Below are 23,139 nucleotides of genomic sequence, written 5' to 3' on the forward strand. Positions count from 1 at the left end.
ACAGTGAATAAGAGCTCCAGTTCCGGCTCTTTTACCGAGCGATGCCAAGTGTAAAGTTATCCTATTTAACTCACAAAGGGGTAAAGAATGGTCCCGAGCATGCTAGATTGATGCTTTTATAATATAAGAAAAATATACATCTATACAATTTTATGTGAAAACAATGGTTCCAATAAACATGGAAATCCTGCAAAAAAGAGTGGATAATCAGATGTTATGAATAAGGATTATGCTCTCTTTCAGCTCCAAGCCAATCGGTCCCAAAGGAATAGATTGAGCACTGTGTGTAAGTGAGGCTAATCATGTCTGACACACACAACGGACTCGTTTTCTCCCACCATGGGTCGGATTGAATTAACCTGTCCCACTCACAGTCTGAAAGTAATAAAATCCTTTCAGAACATAAGCCCTATATAAGCACAGAGGCCCCGGCGTACAGTATCGGCAGTATATACAGTACCGGCAGAAATAAGAGTGCCGCTCTGTGCGTTAAGGCTTGGGTAACACAGCATCTCTGTTTTAGCTCAGACCAGCAGTGCTTTTGTTTGGTTTATGCTCTTGTGTATACACAGTAGCGGCTAATGGCAGAATGTTCCTCACCCATGATACAAACTATTTCTCCAAATACGTGATGGATAATGTCTAAAGCTAAACTATGTTGACATCAGAATAATGACAAAACAGCTTAGGCATTTTTAGGGCAATTGTCATCTCATATGATGAAGCCGAGAGTAGATGAGGCCATTTCATTTCAATTTCATGTAGCCCTTGGTTTAATCTGTAATTGTGTTCTGCATCCACCACCGCGCTAGCTCGGACCCTTACTGCAGATATTCTGCTCCACGTAAACAGAGACGGATTAGAACATAAAATGATCTAAATAAAGGTAACACATGGAGTGGATGGAAACACGGACAATAGGTACCGTTCCGGCGTATAAGACGACTGGGCGTATAAGACGACCCCCAACTTTTCCAGTTAAAATATAAAATCTTCTCAAAAGTTGGGGGTTGTCTTATATGCTGGGTGTCGTCTTATAGGGTGGGTGCGGAGCACGGTGGGGTCGAAGTATATAGTGGGGGGGAGTGGTCCTGATGACGAGGTGAGGGAGCGCCTCTCCAGGAAGGTGTAAGTGAAGCAAACTTTCAGCATCTGGGATGCCAGGGTTATGCAAAAAAGAGAGAGAGAGCAGTGCCGTGCCTAGGAAAACACTCCTCTTTCACTCATCTGGCTCACCCTTGTATCCTATTATCTCCTTCTCTGCCTCTGCTTCACTTACACCTTCCCGGTGAGGTGCCCCCTCACCTCGTCATTGGGGTCGCTCCCCCCACAATATGCGGCGACCACAGATTACCCCGCTCCTGCCCTATAAGACGACACCTGGCGTATAAGACGACACCCGACTTTTGAGAAGATTTTCAGGGGTTAAAAAGTAGTCTTATATGCCAGAAAATACATTACTTTTTATACCAGTAGCTATATGGGTACAGAGTCGAGCAGAAAGGTGAACATGTAGACAAACATGTGACCATAGATAAATAGATGAAACATTTGTGATTTTGAGGCTTTAACAGCATTTAAACAAACACAAAAATACACACACAGGCACACTCACACATAGGCACACACAAACTGTACAAGCTCATATAAACATACAGATACACACACATACTTTACTCACCTATACATACATAAACACACAGGTACACACACATAGACATACATATACTCACATATACACACACATACTCACATATATGTACATAAACACACATGTACACGCATATAAACACACATGCATATATATATATACTCACATATACACATACACACACATACTCACATACTGTATACACACAGACATATACTCATATACTCTCATATAGACCCACATACCGTATTAAGACGTAGAGGAGGAAATTAAAAAAAAATTAAAGCAAAAAATGGTCAATTATGTACTTAATATCCCCTATCCTGGTATATATAGTTCCCTCATCCCCATTTTGATACACATGGCCCCTCATCCCCTTCCTATAATGCATGGCCCCATCCCTATCCTTATATGCATAGCACCATCCCGGTCCTTGTTTGATTGATCCCATCCTTCTTCTGGTATAGTTGGCCCCATCCCATTCCTGGTATGATTGGTCCCATCCTTATTCTGGTATGATTGTCCCCATCAAGGTCTTGGTATGATTGATCCCATCCTTATTCTGGTATGATTGTCCCCATCAAGGTCTTGGTATGATTCATCCCATCCTTATTCTGGTATGATTGTCCCCATCAAGGTCTTGGTATGATTGATCCCATCCTTATTCTGGTATGATTGTCCCCATCAATGTCCTGATATGATTGGTCCCATCCCTATTCTGGTATGATTGTCCCCATCAAGGTCATGGTATGATTGGTCCCATCCTTATTCTGGTATTTTGACCCCATCAAGGTCCTGGTGTGATTGGTCCCATTATTTTTCTGGTATAAATGGCTCCATCCTGTTCCTCGAATGATTGGTCCATCCTTTTTCTGGTATAAATGGCCCCATCCTGTTCCTGGTATGATTGGTCCCATCCTTTTTCCTTTAGAATTGGCCCCATCCTGTTCCTGGTATGCAAGGTGCTGCTGGCACCGGAGCAGGACGCTGCGACTGCGAGGGAGCGGAGGAAGGTAAGTGTGATACTTTTGTTTTGTTTTTTAATCTTTTCTGATGGGACCAATCATACCAGTAACAGAATGGGGCCAATCATACCAGGATGCCAGAAAGAAATGAATATTCATTGCCCTCCACACCCATGGGCGTGGAATGCAGTGCATATTCATTTCTCTTAAGCTGCGGGCACAGGAGTTAGCCGCTGGCTCCAGCCTTCTGTGGCCCGATGCTCCACCGAAACCACTCCCCACCTCCCCACCACAGCCAGAACCCATACATCTGGCCTATAAGATGCACCCCCCATTTTCCTCCATATTTTGGGAGGAAAAAGGTGCGTCTTATAGTCCGAAAAATACGGTACTCACATACACACACATACTCACATATGCATACATAAACACACAGGTACACACATATAAACACACGTAGACATACATATACTCACATATACACACATACTCACATACACACAAACATATATATTTACACATACTCACATACACACACATATGCTTACATATACACTCACATATACTTATATATACACACACATATACTCACACACATATACTCATATATACACACACATATACTAATATATACACACACATACTCACATACTCATATATACACACATATGTACTCACATACACACACATATACTCACACACATATACTTCTATATACACATATATATACCCACATATACTCATGATGTGCATCTATACCTTCCAACTTTTAAAAATCAGAAAGAGAAACAAATTTAGGCAAATTTTGTCCACGTCCCTGTCCACGCTCCAATGATGACCATTTATCATTTCTTTCTACCCTGGCAGGAGGAGATATCAGAGGGGTGGTAGTAGTGAGAGACATTCAGCAGGGTGCAGACCCAAATCCGCAACTGTCTGCTGTATCCAGGATGATTGGGACTAGATATGAGAGGATAGATTCACAGGATTACCGTCCAGTGTCTGGATCAGTCGCACCTGGTGACTGTACGGGGGGTCATGAATCTCTTACCTTCTGGCGTCCCCGATGTGGCATTTGATTAGCCCAGGCTGATGCAAGTTCAGCAGCATCTTTAGACCACAAGGGGCGCAGTTTTCATGAAATCACATCCACTGTGTTTGGACAGATAAAGGCAGCAGAATTTTTGTTTACAAAAAGCTGCAAAAAAACCTGCAGCATTTACGCTACATGTGAACACGGTCTAAATGTCTATGCAAAGTAGAAGTGGTTTCATGATATCTCCGCCCTCAGTGCGTCTAAAGACGCTGCTGAACTCCACGGCTTTGGTGCATTTTTTCTCTATAGGTTTCTTCTAAAATAAAGAAGAAAATAAATGCCATTACATTTTTAAACACAGAATCAATTTTTTTCTGTAGTATTAAAAATGCGGATTCACATCTGCACCAAAAACTCATTAAATATGGGGGAACACTCATAAAAGAAGCACAGCAAACACACAATAGTCAGAGAAGACTGATATTGCGTTGTGTTGTGAGTAGTGTTGAGCATTCCGATACCGCAAGTATCGGGTATCGGCCGATATTTGCGGTATCGGAATTCCGATACCGAATTCCGATACTTCCCGCGTATCGGATACCGGAATCGGAAGTTCCCAGAATTCAAATTGAACGCAGCAGCCAATGAGGAATGAATGAAAGTGTGGGCACATCCTGTTTAGCATGGTGGGCATGTAAGTACTGGCAAGGCTTGGATTGGCTGCTGAAATGATGTCACTCTGCACTATAAAAAAGCGCTGCCGCCATTTTGCGCTCACTCTGCTGTGATTTCAGTTAGGGACAGGACGCTGTGTTCTAACTGAGGGCCAGTTGAGCTAGCTAATTGCTTTATTTTCCTTTCCAAAGGCTAATTTAGCAAAACGCTGTGTGTTCTTCACTGTTCACCTTGCTCTTGCCTTGCAGCGCTGTTTTAACAGCGTTCTGCAAGGTCTCTGTGTGTGTGTGTGTGTGCAGCTCACTCTGTAGTCTGTGTGCAGCCATATACCCGGTTGTATTCAGCTCAGGGGGGGTTCACACTGCCTCACACAGTTGTTCTTTTTTGCTCTTAGTGCAGCCTGCTGCACATTTTTTCTCAAATTTCCTATTAGTGTTTTTCCACCAGTCTCCAGCTCTATTGTGGAAAAACACTACATAGGATAACCTAGAGGGGGGTTTTTGGGCCTTGCAGCGCCGTTTACGGCTGTCTGCACGGTCTCCGTGTGAGCCCAGCTCGCCCTGTAGTCTGTGTGCAGCCATAGCCGGTTGGATTCAGCTCAGGGTTCGTTACTGGCTCATACCTTGAGAAAAATTTTCCTTTTTTTCAAATAGTGCAGCCTGTTTAAAATTTGAAAAAAAAAATTCCTATTAGTGTCTTTCCACTCGTATCCAGCTAAATAGTGGAAAAACACTATATAGGATAACCTAGAGGAGGGTTTTTTGGCCTTGCAGCGCCGTTTACGGCTGTCTGCACGGTCTCCGTGTGAGCCCAGCTCGCCCTGTAGTCTGTGTGCAGCCATAGCCGGTTGGATTCAGCTCAGGGTTCGTTACTGGCTCATACCTTGAGAAAAATTTTCCTTTTTTTCAAATAGTGCAGCCTGTTTAAAATTTGAAAAAAAAAATTCCTATTAGTGTCTTTCCACTCGTATCCAGCTAAATAGTGGAAAAACACTATATAGGATAACCTAGAGGAGGGTTTTTTGGCCTTGCAGCGCCGTTTACGGCTGTCTGCACGGTCTCCGTGTGAGCCCAGCTCGCCCTGTAGTCTGTGTGCAGCCATAGCCGGTTGGATTCAGCTCAGGGTTCGTTACTGGCTCATACCTTGAGAAAAATTTTCCTTTTTTTCAAATAGTGCAGCCTGTTTAAAATTTGAAAAAAAAAATTCCTATTAGTGTCTTTCCACTCGTATCCAGCTAAATAGTGGAAAAACACTATATAGGATAACCTAGAGGAGGGTTTTTTGGCCTTGCAGCGCCGTTTACGGCTGTCTGCACGGTCTCCGTGTGAGCCCAGCTCGCCCTGTAGTCTGTGTGCAGCCATAGCCGGTTGGATTCAGCTCAGGGTGCGTTACTGCCTCATACCTTGAAAAAAAATTTCCTTTTTTTCAAATAGTGCAGCCAGTTTAAAATTTGAAAAAAAAAATTCCTATTAGTGTCTTTCCACTTGTATCCAGCTAAATAGTGGAAAAACACTATATAGGATAACCTAGAGGAGGGTTTCTTGGCCTTGCAGCGCCGTTTACGGCTGTCTGCACGGTCTCCGTGTGATTTAAACTAGCTCTGTAGCCCGATCTGCACCAAAAAAAAGGTTAAGTTCACCAAACACAACTTACACTTGTGTAGGCCACATTTGAAAAATAATAAAGTTTAGTCCACAATTTACAACATTAGTGTTTCTTACACCTGTTAGGAGGAGCATTACAGGAATAAGCACACTAAGGCCTTAGTACTTTTCTGCTTATCTTTATCTGTCAACCAAGATGAAGAGGGCAGGGAGTAAGGCACGTGGGCGTGGGCGCGGAGCAGGGAGAGGAGCAGGGAGAGGACGTGGTGATTCTGTGCCTGCTGCGGGCGCCGGTGACTCGTCGTCACTCAGTTTCAGCAGGGAACAGTCCTTCATGCGCAGCTTTGTCGGAGAGCGCCGTGCACCGCTGCTGCGTGAAGACCAAATTGAAGCCGTTGTCGGGTGGATGGCAGCTAACGCCTCGGCATCGACTTCAGTTAGTGCCACATCCTCTCAGGCACAGAGCACTGGAGAGCAGCCATCTGTCTCTTCACCACCTGCCAAATTGGCCAGGCAGTCAGAGAGCCCAGGACAGGAGCCGTCTCTACTTCTGTTCTCTGAATCTCTTGGCTTGGAAACAGGGGGCCAGCCAAGCAGCATTGGAGAAATGGAAGAAGAGGCAGTGTGCAGTGATGCCCAAAAGCTTTATCTCTCTGACTCTGAAGAGGCAGGTGGGCCAGTGCCTCCGGTGACCACAGCGCAGTACGCATCTGATGATGAAACTCAGGTGCCGCTTTCTCGTGCGTACTGTGCTGCTGAGACTACCCAGGAGGAGCAGTTGGTGGCAGAGGGTAGTGGAGATGATGAGGTCCTTGACCCATCGTGGCGTGAGGAACAGGAAGGTGGTGGGAGCAGCTCAGAGGAAGAGCTTCCTCTTACGGGCCAAAGAGGGAGAGGGAGGGGGAAGACTGCGGAGCCTGTAGCCTCCACTTTGGCACCCGTTAGGAGCCTGTCTCTTTCCAAAGCCAAAAAGGGCGCTCCCAAGACTTGCAGTGCCTGGTCCTTTTTTGACACAGTTGCAGATGACATTTGTTTTGTCAAATGCAAGCTGTGTCATCATAAAGTAAAAAGAGGGAAAAATGTCAGCAACCTCAATACCACAAATATGTGGAAACATGTGCGGACCAGGCACGCGGTGGAGTTACAGAAACACACTGAAGATGTAGGCCAACCAACAGCGGCAGCTACCACCTCTTCAGCTCGTGTTGCCTCTTCCTCCAGCTCACGCACAGCTGGTTTGGCTTCCTCCCAGAGACCTTGTGTAATTCCACCCACAGCACCACCTTCCCAGTCATCCTCACACTCCCAGTCTACTCTACAGCCATCGGTAGTACAGGCATGGGAGAAAAGGCGGGCATTCTCGGCCAACCACCCCCGAGCACAGGCTCTGAATGCAGGCATTGCCAAACTGTTGTCCCTGGAAATGCTCTCGTTCAGGCTGGTGGAGACTGACAGCTTCCGTGACTTGATGGCATTGGCAGTCCCACAGTACAAGGTGCCCAGCCGCTTTTACTTCAGCAGGCAGGCTGTCCCTGCCCTGCACAGGCATGTTGAGGCAAACATAAAACATGCGCTACTGAACGCCGTCAGTAGCAAGGTCCACCTCACCACCGATGCGTGGACCAGTCAGCATGGACAGGGGCGATATGTTTCCCTCACTGCCCATTGGGTTAATGTTGTTGAGCCAGGTACAGATCGTGCGAGTGGCGCAGGACGTGTCCTGCCCACTCCAAGGATTGCAGGAATCCAGTCTGTACGCATCGACTCCTCCTCTTACACCAGTTCCTCTGATTCCTCTCTGCAGGATCCGTCACAGTCCACCCCCACATGGACCCGTGAACGTTTACCTATGACCGACATGAGCACAGCCGTGGCCAAACGTCAGCAGGCCGTCTTGAAACTAGTTTCATTGGGGCATCGAAGCCACACAGCGCAGGAGCTCTGGAATGCCATAAAGCAGGAGAGCGATGTGTGGTTACTGCCAGCGAATCTCCAGCCAGGCATGGTAGTGTGTGACAATGGCCGAAATCTGGTGGCAGCTTTGGCCCTTGGCAACCTCACTCACATCCCATGTCTGGCACATGTGCTCAATTTGGTTGTGCAGAGTTTTCTGAGGGACTATCCGGATCTTGATGCCCTGCTGCACAAGGTCCGCCTAGAGTGTGCTCACTTGCGGCGTTCCAGCTTGGCCAGATCCCGCATTGCTGCTCTGCAGCGCCGATTCCGCCTTCCGGAACACCGCATCATATGTGACCTACCTACCCGGTGGAATTCCACGTTACATATGTTGGAGCGGTTGTGTGAGCAGCAGCAAGCAGTTATGGAGTACCAGCTGCATCAGGCGCAAAGAAGTCGCAGTCAGCGCCGATCAGACTTCACAACCACAGAGTGGGCCACTATGAAGGACGTCTGCCAGGTTTTGCGTCCTTTTGATTATTCCACGCGGATGGCAAGTGCAGATGATGCACTAGTCAGCATGACTGTCCCCCTTATCTGCCTGCTTCAGCAAACTTTGCAAGGGTTAAGGGATGATGTGGTGGAAGAGGTGGAGGATGAGGAGTCACCTTTTCCATCAGCTTCTGGAGAGTCAGCGCCACGTGGTTCCTCACAAAGGGGTACGCAGGGGCCAATTTGTGAGGAGGATGAGGAGGAGTCAATGGAGGAGGAAGAGCTCCGTCCAGAGGAGGGAGCGACACAATTGTCCAGTGGTCAGTGTGTACAGCGAGGGTGGGGTGATGACGAGCGGGCAGAGATCATGTCTCAAGCAGGGGACAGCGTTTCTGGGCCGGTTGGCACTCTGCAGCACATGGTGGATTTCATGCTGCAGTGCCTGAGAAACGACCGCCGCATCGACCACATTCTCAACATGCCTGATTATTGGGTGTTCACCCTCCTCGATCCTCGCTACCGGGACAACGTCCAAAACCTCATCCCTGCGTTGACCCGGGAGCGTAAATTGCGGGAGTACCACGACACACTGGTGAATTCCATCATCTTCTCCTGTCCAACTGAGAGGAGTGCTGCTAGTGCTTTACAAAGCAGCTCAGTGCGTCGAGGCAGTGGGGGAGGCTCTGCCCAAAGAGGGAGCAGAAGCAGTGCCTCTGCCCAAGGCAAGCCCAGTATGGCACAACTCTGGCACACTTTTGTGTGCCCGCCCCAAATGTCTACACCATCACCGGCGGCTCCAGTCAGCAGGAGGCAACGGTTCCGTCAGATGGTGACAGACTACATGGCTTGCCCTCTTACTGTACTCCCAGACGGCTCTTCCCCGTTCAAGTTTTGGGTCTCTAAGCTGGATACATGGCCAGAGCTAAGCCAGTATGCATTGGAGGTGCTGGCTTGCCCTGCGGCTAGTGTCTTATCGGAACGTGTCTTTAGTGCCGCAGGTGGTGTACTAACAGACCGTCGCATGCGACTATCCTCCGATAACGTTGACCGGCTTACTTTCCTGAAAATGAACCAGGCCTGGATCTCGCAGGAATTTGCCACTCCTCTGCCTGATTAAGTAATTGGGTGTCATCCAGGTCTCCTGCTGTGTTCATCTTTCTACCACCTGAACTGCTATTCCTGGGCTCCAACACCGCCAGTTGCGGCTCAGAAGTGCAGGCTGCACAGTAAAAACATACGACCCAGTGTTATTGGGTTTCAGTAACGTCAGCTGATCCCCAGCTGTGTAGCCGGCAATGTGTCCTGCGACCGCCACGCTGGCACAACAACCTAAATGTAAGGGAACCTGTCCCCCCCCCCCCCCCCGTCGTTTGTTACTGAAAGAGCCATCTTGTGCAGCAGTAATGCTGCACAAGGAAAAGGTAGCTCTTTTTTTTTAGCTCTTTGCACACGCAGAACTTAACACTTATAAAATGTGTTCACTGATACCGTTATACCGTCCCGGAGCTGGGACTTTCCTTCGTAATGTGACGCAGCACAGCCGTCATTCCTATCCCCTTGGTGCCATGCGCTGCCTCCTCAGCGTTGTTTTAAGCTGTCACGGAGCCTGCGCTGTTCTGTTATCCCTTGGGCATGCCCTATTTGCGCTGCCTGTCTTCTGACATAATTTGGTGTCAGGCTGGCTGCGCCTGTGCGGCCGCGCTGCCCGAGATCCCGCCTCGCAGTGTCTTCTGATTGAGTCACACTGCGGGCCTGGGATCCATGGGCATGCGCAGTGCATATCTTCCCCTCGGGCTCTCGCTCATTTCCCTCCGCCTTCTTTAGACTGTGCGCCGTCAGCTGATCCCTAGCATGCCACGGCCGTGACACCGCACAGTCTGAAGAAGAGGGAAGGAGGGGAGTGAGAGTCGAGGTTATGCACTGTGCATGCCCATGGTTCCAAGGCCCGCAGTGGGATTACGTTAGATGAGACTGCGAGGTGGGATCTGGAGCAGCGTGGACGCACAGGCACTGACAGCCTGACACCAAATTATGTCAGAAGACAGGCAGCGCTAATTGGGCATGGCCAAGGGCTAACAGAACAGCGCAGGCTCCGTGGCAGCTTAAAACAACGCTGAGGAGGCAGCGCACGGCATCAAGGGGATAGGAATGACAGCTGTGCTGTGTCCCATTACGAAGGAAATTCGCACCTCCGGAACGGTTTAACGGTATAAAGGGACACATTTTTAGTGTTTACTTCGGTGTTTGCAAGGAGCATAATTAAAAGAGCAACCTTTTCCTTTTGCATCCTTAGTGCTGCACAACATGGCTCTTTCAGCTACAAACGTCTTGGGGGGGGGGGGTTAAAGGTTTCCTTTCAACTTGCTCCAATCAGGCTTCGGCCTACACTCTGTTCCTCTGCTCCTCCTGCTGTCCCTGGGCTCTAACACCGCCAGTTGGTGCCTGGAAGTGCTGTGTGCACAGTCAACAGTCGCTCCTCTGTTATTGGGGTTCAGTAACGTCAGCTGATCCCCAGCTGTGTGTGCGGCAATACCTCCAATCTGCTCCTCCTGCTGTCCCTGGGCTCTAACACCGCCAGTTGGTGCCTGGAAGTGCTGTGTGCACAGTCAACAGTCGCTCCTCTGTTATTGGGGTTCAGTAACGTCAGCTGATCCCCAGCTGTGTATCCGGCAACGTGTCATGCGACCGCCACGCTGGCACAACTAAAATGTAAGGGGACCTGTCCCCCCCCCCCCCTAGGCGTTTGTTACTGAAAGAGCCACCATGTGCAGCACTAATACTGCACAAGGGAAAGGTCGCTCTTGAAATTATGCTCCTTGCAAACGCTGAACTACACACTCATGTAATGTGTCCCCTCACACCGTCCAACCGTCCCGGAGGTGGGACTTTCCTTTGTAATGTGACACAGCACAGCCGTCATTGCTACCCCCTTGGCACCGTGCGCTGCCTCCTTAGCGTTGTTTGATTCCGTCATGGACCCTGCGCTGTTATGTTATCCCTTGGCCATGCACAGTTTGCGCTGCCCGTCCTCTGACATCATTTGTTGTCGTCCTGGCTGCGCCTGTGCGTCCACGCTGCCCGAAATCACACCTCGCAGTGTCGTCTAATGTGATCCCACAGTGGGCCTGGTATCCATGGCCATGCGCAGTGCATATACTAGCCTCTCACTCCCCTTCTTCACGCTTCTTCAGACTAGGCGGCGTCAGCTGATCCCTAATAGCATGCCACGGCCGTGACGCCGCACAGTCTGAAGAAGCAGGAAGGAGGTGAGTGAGAGGCGATGATATGCACTGCGCATGCCCATGGATCCCTGGCCCGCAGTGGGACTACATTAGATGACACTGCAAGGTTGGATCTCGGGCAGCTTGGACGCACAGGCACTGCCAGCCTGACACCTACATGATGTCAGAAGACGGGCACCGCTAACTGTGCATGGCCAAGGGATAACATTACAGTGCGGGCTCCGTGACAGAACCAAACAACGTTGAGGAGGTGGTGCCCGGCACCAAGGGGGTTGGAATGACGGCTGTGCTGTGTCACATTACAAAGGAAAGTCCCACTTCCGGGATGGTTTGACGGTGTGAGGGGACACATTATATGAGTGTGTACTTCAGCGTTTGCAAGGAGCATAATTTTCGGAGCCACCATTTTCCATGTGCAGTATTACTGCTGTACAAGATGGCTCTTTCAGCAACAAATGCCTGGGGGGGGGGGTTAAAGGTTCCCTTTCAACTTGCTCCACTGCAGGCTTCGGCCTACACTCTGCTCCTCTTTGATTCCCTGGGTTTCAACACTGTCAGTTGCCACCTGGAAGTGTTGTCTACACAGAAAAAAACACTAGGTGATGTGTCAGTGGGGTTCAGCACCGCCAGCTGTTCCCCTGCTGTGTAGTCGGCAACGTGTCCAGCACAAGCCACGCTGGCACAACAGAACAAAAGCTGCCACCAGTGCAGGCTTCGGCCTACACTCTGCTCCTCTCCTCCTCCTGCTGACCCTGGGCTCAAACACCGCTAGTTTTTGCCCGGAAGTGCTAGCTGCACAGAGAAAAACACCAGCCAATGTGTTAGTGGGGTTCAGCAACGCCAGCTGTTCCCCTGCTGTGTAGCCGGCAACGTGACCTGCAAACGCCATGCAGGCACAGGAACTGAAATTAAAAGGGAACCTGGCCCCACCCCCCCAGGTGTTTCTATGTATAACAGCCACCTAGTACAGCAGTACTGCTGCATTTGTACAAGGTGGCTGACTTTTTCTCCTTGCCCACGTGGAACTCAACACGTACAAAATGTGTCTCATTGAGACCATTCCACTGTCCCTGAGGTGTGACTTTCCTTTGTAATGATACGCAGCACCCCCCTTGGTAGCGTTTCCCGTCTTTTGTCATCATGGTTAGCTGGCTGCGCCTGTGCATCCGCCCTGCTAGAAACAACGCCCCTCGTTGTCATATTTATTTTGTCAGCGAGGGTGTGGTTTATGGGCACGAGCAGTGCATATGTTCGCCTGTCTTAACTCATCTCCTTCCGCCTTCTTCAGACTGTGCGGCCTCCTGGCCGTGGTAGGCGATAAGGGATCAGCTGAGGCCGCCCAGTCTGGAGCAGGTGTAAGGACATGTGTAAGCGGCCAACCTATTTACTGCACAAGGCCACGAATCCCAGCCACGCAGTGTGATTTTTTGAAAACACACTGTGGGTCTGGGATTCATGTCCATCGCTAACCGCAACGGCCGACATGAAATGAGGTCAGAAGACAGGAAGCGCTCACAGCGCATGGCCAAGGGATCACAATAGCGCAGACTCCTGTACAGCAAATAACAACGCTCAGGAATCTGCGCCCAGTACCTAGGTGCAAATTTTTACACCTGTGCTGCGTCTCGTTAAAAAGACAAGTCACGCCTCCACAACTGTTTGACAGTATAATGGGCTAAATAGTGTACGTGTTTTAGTCAGCGTGTGCAAGGAGCAAAACAAATAGAGCAACCTTTTACTTGTGCAGCATTAATGCTGCACAAGGTGTGGCTCTTGTACCTTGCAACACCTGAGGGGGGGGTTAAAGGTAACCTTTGAAATTGGTTCAACTAGGCTTCGGCCTACACTCTGCTTCTCTACTCCTCCTGCTGACCCTGGGCTCAAACACCGCTAGTTTTTGCCCGGAAATGCTAGCTGCACAGAGAAAAACACCAGCCAATGTGTTAGTGGGGTTCAGCACCGCCAGCTGTTCCCCTGCTGTGTAGTCGGCAACGTGTCCAGCACAAGCCACGCTGGCACAACCGACCAAAAGCTGCCACCAGTGCAGGCTTCGGCCTACACTTTGCTCCTCTCCTCCTCCTGCTGACCCTGGGCTCAAACAACGCCAGTTTCTGCCCGGACATGCTAGCTGCACAGAGAAAAACACCAGCCAATGTGTTAGTGGGGTTCAGCACCGCCTGCTGTTCCCCCGCTGTGTAGCCGGCATCGTGTCCAGCACAAGCCACGCTGGCACAACCGACCAAAAGCTGCCACCAGTGCAGGCTTCGGCCTACACTTTGCTCCTCTCCTCCTCCTCCTGCTGACCCTGGGCTCTAACACCGCTAGTTTTTGCCCGGACATGCAATCTGCACAGAGAAAAACACCAGTCAATGTGTCAGTGGGGTTCAGCAACGCCAGCTGTTCCCCTGCTGTGTAGCTTGCAACGTGACCTGCAAACGCCACGCAGGCACATGAACTGAAATTGAAGGGAGCCTGCCCCCCACCCACAGGTGTTTCTATGTATATCAGCCACCTTGTACAGCAGTACTGCTGCATTTGTACGAGGTGGCTGACTGTTTCTCCTTGCCCACGTGGAACTCAACACGTACAAAATGTGTCTCATTAGAGACCATTACAATGTCCCTGAGGTGTGACTTTCCTTTGTAATGACACGCAGCACCACCCTTGTTAGCGCTGCCCGTCTTTTGACATCATTGGTTAGCTGGCTGCGCCTGTGCATCTCCCCTGCTCGAAACAACGGCCCTCGGTGTCTTATTTTTTTGGACAGCGAGGGTGTGATTGATGGGCATGTGCAGTGCATATGTTTGCCTGTGTTCACTCATCTCCTTCCGCCTTCTTCAGACTGGGTGTCCTCATGGCCGCGGCAGGCGATAAGGGATCAGATGAGGCCGCCCAGTCTGAAGCAGGTGTAAGGACATGTGTGAGCGGCAAACATATTTAGTGCACCAGGGCACGAATCCCAGCACCGCAGTGTGATTTTTTAAAAACACACTGTGGGTCTGGGATTCATGTCCATCGCTAACCGCAACGGCCGACATGAAATGAGGTCAGAAGACAGGAAGCGCTCACAGCGCATGGCCAAGGGATCACAATAGCGCAGACTCCTGTACAGCAAATAAGAACGCTCAGGAATCTGCGCCCAGTACCTAGGTGCAAATTTTGACACCTGTGCTCCGTCTCGTTAAAAAGACAAGTCACGCCTCCACAACTGTTTGACAGTATAATGGGCTAAATAGTGTACGTGTTTTAGTCAGCGTGTGCAAGGAGCAAAACAAATAGAGCAACCTTTTACTTGTGCAGCATTAATGCTGCACAAGGTGTGGCTCTTGTACCTTGCAACACCTGAGGGGGGGGTTAAAGGTAACCTTTGAAATTGGTTCAACTAGGCTTCGGCCTACACTCTGCTCCTCTACTCCTCCTGCTGACCCTGGGCTCAAACACCGCTAGTTTTTGCCCGGAAATGCTAGCTGCACAGAGAAAAACACCAGCCAATGTGTTAGTGGGGTTCAGCACCGCCAGCTGTTCCCCTGCTGTGTAGTCGGCAACGTGTCCAGCACAAGCCACGCTGGCACAACCGACCAAAAGCTGCCACCAGTGCAGGCTTCGGCCTACACTTTGCTCCTCTCCTCCTCCTGCTGACCCTGGGCTCAAACAACGCCAGTTTCTGCCCGGACATGCTAGCTGCACAGAGAAAAACACCAGCCAATGTGTTAGTGGGGTTCAGCAACGCCAGCTGTTCCCCTGCTGTGTAGCTTGCAACGTGACCTGCAAACGCCACGCAGGCACATGAACTGAAATTGAAGGGAGCCTGCCCCCCACCCACAGGTGTTTCTATGTATATCAGCCACCTTGTACAGCAGTACTGCTGCATTTGTACGAGGTGGCTGACTTTTTCTCCTTGCCCACGTGGAACTCAACACGTACAAAATGTGTCTCATTAGAGACCATTACAATGTCCCTGAGGTGTGACTTTCCTTTGTAATGACACGCAGCACCCCCATTGTTAGCGCTGCCCGTCTCCTGACATCATTGGTTGGCTGGCTGTGCCTGTGCGTCCCCCCTGCCCGACACAACGCCCCCCGTTGTCTCATATATTTTGACTGCGAGGGTGTGATTGATGGGCACGAGCAGTGCATATGTTCCCCTGTTTTCACTCCCCTCCTTCCGCCTTCTTCTGACTGTGCGGCCTCATGGCCGCGGCATGCGATAAGGGATCAGCTGAGGCCGCCCAGTCTGAAGCAGGTGTAAGGACATGTGTGAGCGGCGATCATATTTACTGCACAAGGCCACGAATCCCAGCACCGCAGTGTGACTTTAGGAAAAGCCACTGTGGGTCTGGGATTTATGGCCATCGTTAACCGCACCGGCCAACATGAAATGAGGTCATGAGACGGCCTGCACTAACAGGGTATTGCCAAGGGATAACACAAGAGCGCAGACTCCTGTACAGCAAATAACAACGCTCAGGAATCTGCGCCCAGTACCTAGGTGCAAATTTTGACACCTGTGCTGCGTCTCGTTAAAAAGACAAGTCACGCCTCCACAACTGTTTGACAGTATAATGGGCTAAATAGTGTACGTGTTTAATTCAGCGTGTGCAAGGAGCAAAATTAAATAGAGCAACCTTTGACTTGTGCATCATTAATGCTGTTCAAGGTGTGGCTCTTGTACCTTGCAACACCTGAGGGGGGGGTTAAAGGTAACCTTTGAAATTGGTTCAACTAGGCTTCGGCCTACACTCTGCTCCTCTACTCCTCCTGCTGACCCTGGGCTCAAACAACGCCAGTTTCTGCCCGGAAATGCTAGCTGCACAGAGAAAAACACCAGCCAATGTGTTAGTGGGGTTCAGCACCGCCAGCTGTTCCCCTGCTGTGTAGTCGGCAACGTGTCCAGCACAAGCCACGCTGGCACAACAGAACAAAAGCTGCCACCAGTGCAGGCTGCGGCCTACACTTTGCTCCTCTCCTCCTCCTCCTGCTGACCCTGGGCTCTAACACCGCTAGTTTTTGCCCGGACATGCAATCTGCACAGAGAAAAACACCAGTCAATGTGTCAGTGGGGTTCAGCAACGCCAGCTGTTCCCCTGCTGTGTAGCTTGCAACGTGACCTGCAAACGCCACGCAGGCACATGAACTGAAATTGAAGGGAGCCTGCCCCCCACCCACAGGTGTTTCTATGTATAACAGCCACCTTGTACAGCAGTACTGCTGCATTTGTACAAGGTGGCTGACTTTTTCTCCTTGCACACGTGGAACTCAACAAGTACAAAATGTGTCTCATTACAGACCATTACAATGTCCCTGAGGTGTGACTTTCCTTTTTAATGACACGCAGCACCCCCATTGTTAGCGCTGCCCGTCTCCTGACATCATTGGTTGGCTGGCTGTGCCTGTGCGTCCCCCCTGTCCGACACAACGCCCCCCGTTGTCTCATATATTTTGACTGCGAGGGTGTGATTGATGGGCACGAGCAGTGCATATGTTCCCCTGTTTTCACTCCCCTCCTTCCGCCTTCTTCTGACTGTGCGGCCTCATGGCCGCGGCATGCGATAAGGGATCAGCTGAGGCCGCCCAGTCTGAAGCAGGTGTAAGGACATGTGTGAGCGGCGATCATATTTACTGCACAAGGCCACGAATCCCAGCACCGCAGTGTGACTTTAGGAAAAGCCACTGTGGGTCTGGGATTTATGGCCATCGTTAACCGCACCGGCCAACATGAAATGAGGTCATGAGACGGCCTGCACTAACAGGGTATTGCCAAGGGATAACACAAGAGCGCAGACTCCTGTACAGCAAATAACAACGCTCAGGAATCTGCGCCCAGTACCTAGGTGCAAATTTTGACACCTGTGCTGCGTCTCGTTAAAAAGACAAGTCACGCCTCCACAACTGTTTGACAGTATAATGGGCTAAATAGTGTACGTGTTTAATTCAGCGTGTGCAAGGAGCAAAATTAAATAGAGCAACCTTTGACTTGTGCATCATTAATGCTGTTCAAGGTGTGGCTCTTGTACCTTGCAACACCTGAGGGGGGGGTTAAAGGTAACCTTTGAAATTGGTTCAACTAGGCTTCGGCCTACACTCTGCTCCTCTACTCCTCCTGCTGACCCTGGGCTCAAACAACGCCAGTTTCTGCCCGGAAATGCTAGCTGCACAGAGAAAAACACCAGCCAATGTGTTAGTGGGGTTCAGCAACGCCAGCTGTTCCCCCGCTGTGTAGCCGGCATCGTGTCCAGCACAAGCCACGCTGGCACAACCGACCAAAAGCTGCCACCAGTGCAGGCTTCGGCCTACACTTTGCTCCTCTCCTCCTCCTCCTGCTGACCCTGGGCTCAAACACCGCTAGTTTTTGCCCGGAAATGCTAGCTGCACAGAGAAAAACACCAGCCAATGTGTTAGTGGGGTTCAGCACCGCCAGCTGTTCCCCTGCTGTGCAGCTTGCAACGTGACCTGCAAACGCCACGCAGGCACATGAACTGAAATTGAAGGGAGCCTGGCCCCCACCCCCAGGTGTTTCTATGTATAACAGCCACCTTGTACAGCAGTACTGCTGCATTTGTACAAGGTGGCTGATGTTTTCTCCTTGCCCACGTGGAACTCAACACGTACAAAATGTGTCTCTTTGAGACCATTCCACTGTCCCTGAGGTGTGACTTTCCTTTCTAATGATACGCAGCACCCCCCTTGGTAGCGCTTCCCGTCTTCTGACATCATTGGTTGGCTACTTGCGCCTGTTCGTCCGCCCTGCCTGAATAAAATGCTCCTCGTTGTCTTAATTATTTTGACTGCGAGGGTGTGATTGATGGGCACGAGCAGTGCATATCTTCGCCTGTCTTAACTCATCTCCTTCAGCCTTCTTCAGACTGTGCAGCCTCATGGCCGCGGCATGCGAGAAGGGATCAGCAGAGGCCGCCCAGTCTGAAGCAGGTGTAAGGACGTGTGTGAGCGGCCAAAATATTTACTGCTCAAGGCCACGAATCCCAGCACCGCAGTGTGGCTTTATGAAAAGACACTGTGGGTCTGGGATTTATGGCCATCGTTAACCGCACCGGCCAACATGAAATGATGTCATAAGATGGGCAGCGCTAACAGGGCATTGCCAAGGGATAACACAAGAGCGCAGACTCCTGTACAGCAAATAACAACGCTCAGGAAGCTGCTCCAAGCACCAAGGCGTTATTTTGGACACCTGTGCTGCGTCTCATCAAAAAACCAAGTCACGCATCCACTACAGTTTGACTGTAGAATGGGGTAAATTGTGTATGTCTTTCATTCAGCGTGTGCAAGTAGACAAATTAATAGAGCAACCTTTCACTTGTGCAGCATTAATACTGCACAAGGTGTGTCTCTTGTACTTTGTAACACCTGAGGGGGGGGTTAAAGGTTTCCTTTGAAATTGGTTCAACTAAGCTTCGGCCTACACTCTGCTCCTCTCCTCCTCCTCCTGCTTCAACACGGGCTCTAACATCGCTAGTTTTTGCCCGCAAGTGCTAGCTGCACAGAGAAAAACACACGCCATTGTGTTAGTGGGGTTCAGCAACGCCAGCTGTTCCCCCAGTGTGTAGCCGGCAAAGTGTCCTGCAAACGCAACGCAGACACAATGCTGCCTCCAGTGCAGGCTTCGGCCTACACTCATCTCCCCCTGCTTACCCTTTGCTCCAACACCGCTAGTTGGGGCTCTAGGAAGACAATCTTTAATAGGCAAGGCAACGCATCCGGGTTCCAGCACCGCCAGCTGGTTCTCGGCAGTGTTCTTGTCACAGGTACTCCCTCGTGCCAAGCCTGGTTTCAGCACCGTCAGCTGTTTCCGGGTTGTGTCAACTTCACTGAGACGCCTATGCTTGCCCCGTCGTGGTGCGGTCGAGTTAGCCAACTCCAGGGTGCCTCCAGTTTAGGAGCTTCCTATGTGGGCTGCGTGAACTGGTAGTCAAGGCTGGTTCTGTAGTGCCAGTAGGCCCAGCTCCCCCTGTAGGACTGTTGGGGTTCGGTAACTGCGGCTGCCTCGCGGCCTAGCTGTTCTCTCCTCTCCTGTGGACCTTGGGGTCCACCACCTGGTTCCAGCACCGTCAGCTGGTTCCGGGCCGAGCCTTTGGCTTAGGTGCCTCCTCCTGGGTATCCGAGTTCCGCCAACGCCAGGCGGTCCTTGGTAGTGCTTTTAAGCGCGGGCACCTACAGCTTAGTAACCGGGTTCCAGCACCGTCAGCTGGTCCTCGGTCGTGCCATTGGCTCTTGCACACTGGGGCAACGCATCCGGGTTCCAGCACCGCCAGCTGGTTCTCGGCAGTGTTTTTGTCACAGGTACTCCCTCGTGCCAAGCCTGGTTTCAGCACCGTCAGCTGTTTCCGGGTTGTGTCAAGCTCACTGAGACACCTATGCTTGCCTCGTCGTGGTGCGGTCGGGTTAGCCAACTCCAGGGTGCCTCCAGTTTAGGAGCTTCCTATGTGGGCTGCGTGAACTGGTAGTCAAGGCTGGTTCTGTAGTGCCAGTAGGCCCAGCTCCCCCTGTAGGACTGTTGGGGTTCGGTAACTGCGGCTGCCTCGCGGCCTAGCTGTTCTCTCCTCTCCTGTGGACCTTGGGGTCCACCACCTGGTTCCAGCACCGTCAGCTGGTTCCGGGCCGAGCCTTTGGCTTAGGTGCCTCCTCCTGGGTATCCGAGTTCCGCCAACGCCAGGCGGTCCTTGGTAGTGCTTTTAAGCGCGGGCACCTACAGCTTAGTAACCGGGTTCCAGCACCGTCAGCTGGTCCTCGGTCGTGCCATTGGCTCTTGCACACTGGGGCAACGCATCCGGGTTCCAGCACCGCCAGCTGGTTCTCGGCAGTGTTTTTGTCACAGGTACTCCCTCGTGCCAAGCCTGGTTTCAGCACCGTCAGCTGTTTCCGGGTTGTGTCAAGCTCACTGAGACACCTATGCTTGCCTCGTCGTGGTGCGGTCGGGTTAGCCAACTCCAGGGTGCCTCCAGTTTAGGAGCTTCCTATGTGGGCTGCGTGAACTGGTAGTCAAGGCTGGTTCTGTAGTGCCAGTAGGCCCAGCTCCCCCTGTAGGACTGTTGGGGTTCGGTAACTGCGGCTGCCTCGCGGCCTAGCTGTTCTCTCCTCTCCTGTGGACCTTGGGGTCCACCACCTGGTTCCAGCACCGTCAGCTGGTTCCGGGCCGAGCCTTTGGCTTAGGTGCCTCCTCCTGGGTATCCGAGTTCCGCCAACGCCAGGCGGTCCTTGGTAGTGCTTTTAAGCGCGGGCACCTACAGCTTAGTAACCGGGTTCCAGCACCGTCAGCTGGTCCTCGGTCGTGCCATTGGCTCTTGCACACTGGGGCAACGCATCCGGGTTCCAGCACCGCCAGCTGGTTCTCGGCAGTGTTTTTGTCACAGGTACTCCCTCGTGCCAAGCCTGGTTTCAGCACCGTCAGCTGTTTCCGGGTTGTGTCAAGCTCACTGAGACACCTATGCTTGCCTCGTCGTGGTGCGGTCGGGTTAGCCAACTCCAGGGTGCCTCCAGTTTAGGAGCTTCCTATGTGGGCTGCGTGAACTGGTAGTCAAGGCTGGTTCTGTAGTGCCAGTAGGCCCAGCTCCCCCTGTAGGACTGTTGGGGTTCGGTAACTGCGGCTGCCTCGCGGCCTAGCTGTTCTCTCCTCTCCTGTGGACCTTCGGGTCCACCACCTGGTTCCAGCACCGTCAGCTGGTTCCGGGCCGAGCCTTTGGCTTAGGTGCCTCCTCCTGGGTATCCGAGTTCCGCCAACGCCAGGCGGTCCTTGGTAGTGCTTTTAAGCGCGGGCACCTACAGCTTAGTAACCGGGTTCCAGCACCGTCAGCTGGTCCTCGGTCGTGCCATTGGCTCTTGCACACTGGGGCAACGCATCCGGGTTCCAGCACCGCCAGCTGGTTCTCGGCAGTGTTTTTGTCACAGGTACTCCCTCGTGCCAAGCCTGGTTTCAGCACCGTCAGCTGTTTCCGGGTTGTGTCAAGCTCACTGAGACACCTATGCTTGCCTCGTCGTGGTGCGGTCGGGTTAGCCAACTCCAGGGTGCCTCCAGTTTAGGAGCTTCCTATGTGGGCTGCGTGAACTGGTAGTCAAGGCTGGTTCTGTAGTGCCAGTAGGCCCAGCTCCCCCTGTAGGACTGTTGGGGTTCGGTAACTGCGGCTGCCTCGCGGCCTAGCTGTTCTCTCCTCTCCTGTGGACCTTCGGGTCCACCACCTGGTTCCAGCACCGTCAGCTGGTTCCGGGCCGAGCCTTTGGCTTAGGTGCCTCCTCCTGGGTATCCGAGTTCCGCCAACGCCAGGCGGTCCTTGGTAGTGCTTTTAAGCGCGGGCACCTACAGCTTAGTAACCGGGTTCCAGCACCGTCAGCTGGTCCTCGGTCGTGCCATTGGCTCTTGCACACTGGGGCAACGCATCCGGGTTCCAGCACCGCCAGCTGGTTCTCGGCAGTGTTTTTGTCACAGGTACTCCCTCGTGCCAAGCCTGGTTTCAGCACCGTCAGCTGTTTCCGGGTTGTGTCAAGCTCACTGAGACACCTATGCTTGCCTCGTCGTGGTGCGGTCGGGTTAGCCAACTCCAGGGTGCCTCCAGTTTAGGAGCTTCCTATGTGGGCTGCGTGAACTGGTAGTCAAGGCTGGTTCTGTAGTGCCAGTAGGCCCAGCTCCCCCTGTAGGACTGTTGGGGTTCGGTAACTGCGGCTGCCTCGCGGCCTAGCTGTTCTCTCCTCTCCTGTGGACCTTCGGGTCCACCACCTGGTTCCAGCACCGTCAGCTGGTTCCGGGCCGAGCCTTTGGCTTAGGTGCCTCCTCCTGGGTATCCGAGTTCCGCCAACGCCAGGCGGTCCTTGGTAGTGCTTTTAAGCGCGGGCACCTACAGCTTAGTAACCGGGTTCCAGCACCGTCAGCTGGTCCTCGGTCGTGCCATTGGCTCTTGCACACTGGGGCAACGCATCCGGGTTCCAGCACCGCCAGCTGGTTCTCGGCAGTGTTTTTGTCACAGGTACTCCCTCGTGCCAAGCCTGGTTTCAGCACCGTCAGCTGTTTCCGGGTTGTGTCAAGCTCACTGAGACACCTATGCTTGCCTCGTCGTGGTGCGGTCGGGTTAGCCAACTCCAGGGTGCCTCCAGTTTAGGAGCTTCCTATGTGGGCTGCGTGAACTGGTAGTCAAGGCTGGTTCTGTAGTGCCAGTAGGCCCAGCTCCCCCTGTAGGACTGTTGGGGTTCGGTAACTGCGGCTGCCTCGCGGCCTAGCTGTTCTCTCCTCTCCTGTGGACCTTGGGGTCCACCACCTGGTTCCAGCACCGTCAGCTGGTTCCGGGCCGAGCCTTTGGCTTAGGTGCCTCCTCCTGGGTATCCGAGTTCCGCCAACGCCAGGCGGTCCTTGGTAGTGCTTTTAAGCGCGGGCACCTACAGCTTAGTAACCGGGTTCCAGCACCGTCAGCTGGTCCTCGGTCGTGCCATTGGCTCTTGCACACTGGGGCAACGCATCCGGGTTCCAGCACCGCCAGCTGGTTCTCGGCAGTGTTTTTGTCACAGGTACTCCCTCGTGCCAAGCCTGGTTTCAGCACCGTCAGCTGTTTCCGGGTTGTGTCAAGCTCACTGAGACA

The sequence above is a fragment of the Ranitomeya imitator genome, chromosome 2, assembly GCF_032444005.1.
Source record: "Ranitomeya imitator isolate aRanImi1 chromosome 2, aRanImi1.pri, whole genome shotgun sequence".
NCBI lineage: Eukaryota > Metazoa > Chordata > Amphibia > Anura > Dendrobatidae > Ranitomeya > Ranitomeya imitator.